Source organism: Buceros rhinoceros, unplaced genomic scaffold, assembly GCF_000710305.1.
Source record: "Buceros rhinoceros silvestris isolate BGI_N320 unplaced genomic scaffold, ASM71030v1 scaffold17866, whole genome shotgun sequence".
NCBI lineage: Eukaryota > Metazoa > Chordata > Aves > Bucerotiformes > Bucerotidae > Buceros > Buceros rhinoceros.
In genome coordinates this window covers 114969-117521 of record NW_010416076.1, presented here as the reverse complement: position 1 = coordinate 117521, position 2553 = coordinate 114969, and the positions used below count along the sequence as shown (strand labels likewise).

At 45.9% G+C, this 2553-nt stretch overlaps 1 protein-coding gene across 1 annotated transcript in view; it reads right to left on the bottom strand.

Moving 5' to 3' along the window:
* The window catches only part of LAMA2 (laminin, alpha 2), a gene marked incomplete at both ends in the record, with an annotated part of 120064 nt that overhangs the window by 6425 nt on the left and 111086 nt on the right, over nucleotides 1-2553 (bottom strand). The gene's annotated exons all lie outside the window — the stretch shown is intronic.

Here is a 2553-nt window from a genome sequence, read left to right as displayed (position 1 = left end):
GGAAGCTCTCCGTCTGCTCAGGGCTGGAACTCTTCCCCCGGGCTAGACAGTGGCCCTGCAATTTTCCAGTGTGTTGATGTCTCTTCACAGCAGCTGAGGTTATAAACCAGTATGACAGGAACTCGGTGTCAAAGCCGAGCTCATTAAGCCGGCTGTAAAAGCAAATAAAAGTAATGTAGGAACACTGCTGCTCTCGTGCTACCAGCGGCCACCTCCAAGAGTCTTAAGTGATTTCCAGGCAGCTCAGCGTGCTCTCAGCTCACCTAACTGAGCTGTACGTACTAGGGTGCCCTCCTACAGAACTGAAGCAAGACTTAAGTTTCAAAAGGATGTTTTGCTGATGACTTGAAATCTTGTCACCTTAAAAATAATGAGTTAAAAGGAGATTCAGAGCCTGCACCTGCCAGTGACATCTCCATTTCCCTCCTCTATATTGTTTTACAGCCGAATTCTTCAGTTAATGTGCTGCTGTTTCCCCCGGCCCTGCTGAAAGTCCCTCCCAACAATATGGGAAACCGAGTAACTGATGGAGGGAAGTAACAACTGTTAAACTCCCTGAGCTGTCTAACGTAGATACATTACCCGGGGTTAAAGAAAGAAACCCCTCCCTGTCTGTTCCACTTCTATTCATCTTAAAGTGCTGCAACAATGGAAGGTAAAATATCTTCTGCCCAGTATCATTTTCTCCTTTTAATTTCACCAGGTCTTTTAATCTCTGGCCCTAAAGCTCTTGTGTAGGGGTGCCTGGGGCCACGGTAATTACCAGCTCCTACTCATGTCTAGCTTTTGCCTCCCGCTGAGAGTGTTGTGAAGAAACCACTCAAAGGATCTAACACAACACAATATCAGCACAATACCGCTGGGAAAAAAACAAACTTTGATAGCTGCGAGCTCTGGTTTTAGGCACTGTGCCTGATATCATGTTGGATTGGCGACAGTCTCTTATTCAAGCTCCGACTCAGCAGGGACCTGCAAAGCACAAGGTGCAGAGCTTTGCTGACAAAGAGCTCTTTCTGTGGAACTTCCTGAAAAAGCCATGACTGACTCATCAGGCACTGAGACGTCAGACACAAAGCGGAAATTTCTTTCCCCCTCTCACTCAGCTTTTCAGTAGCATTGTTCAGTTACATCGTTTGCTTTTGTATGTCACTAAAATCTTCTCAATGGTATAAAGCACTCCTAAAAAAAATTAGTTTTCCACAACGACTGCTTTGCCTTGAGTATGATAGAGTAAAACTCCATGTGTTACGACAAGCACACGTCAATGCGCAAAGGAGGGGACAAAAAAAGGTGGGGAAATGCAGCAGGACCAAACAGAGTTCACAATGTGTGACAGCAGCCTTCCAGTGACCAACAAATAGAAAAAAAAATCATATTGCCACAACACTGGGTAAAGTTTACACCGGAGTTTTTCTTCAGCCCCACAGCAGGACTGTAAGAAAGGGCAAGGAGTGGGGGAAGAGTGCCAAACATCCCGTGACGGCTGGGATCACTGCGGGTTCAAGGTGTCCTGGGTTTAAACCTGGCTGCTTAACAAGCCCTGGTGTCACCCAAGAGCCTCAAGACTGAACTTTTCAGCTGGATTTTACATCAGGCTTGTCTGATGCCCGGGACTCGACTGGTCGAGAAGCTGGCTGTGGGTACATACAGCCCGCTGGCGGATGTCACACATCTGCTACAGACAACGCCGTATTAGCAAGGACGAAGAAAGCAGCGAGGGGGGAAAGGAAGCACCACCAAAACAGTCCGCGCAGCTCACTGAACAGCGTTAGTAAAGCGTCGAAGGGATGCACAGAGAAATCGTGGAAGGTACCGTCAGGGGGCCAAAGGCAGCGGCAATGCTGGCGCTCTTCGTTTCGGTGGCGAGTGAACCCTGAGAAGCAGTGAATACCGTGAGGCAGAAGCAGAGTTACCAGCGCTGAGAACCGTCCTGGCACCCGTAGCAAGCAGCAGCAGCAGACTGGTGCCCTGGTGCCTCCCAACAGTCCTGCTTCTAGACCTTGTCTGGCCTTTAGTAGAAGGGTAGGTTTCTTCATTTGGGATTAAACTCGTCTCCCCTTTTACTCGCAGGTGGATAATAGAGATAAAAAAGCGCTTAAGCAGAACTTAGTAGACTTATTTCCTACTATGTGGAAATAATTTTTTTCTGCAGTGTGTTTTCCATAGGCAGCCCTCTGTGTAACTCACTGTCGCATGAGCACTATGTCATTATTAGGCTTGTAGTTACTTTTTTGTTGCAACACACCCCAGAAAAGCACTTTGGAGAATGAACTTAGATGAACATAAAAACTATCCCAAAACTTGCCTTATTTAAAATACTTTCAAATGTTCAGATACTAAAACGGTTTCATTTTTTTCCAAGAGAGAAAGTGGAATAACGATGTTTTATTTACATTTTTATTCTGAGCTCCTGTTTCAAGTTATCACAGCTCAAGATATGGGATGTACAGAACTCACCTAGCTAGGATGGGACTAGTTAGATCTATTCCTCTCTATTTTGCTGTTTAAAAGTTAGTACTTAAGAGTCTTTCTTGAGCACTTCTGTGGTTTTTA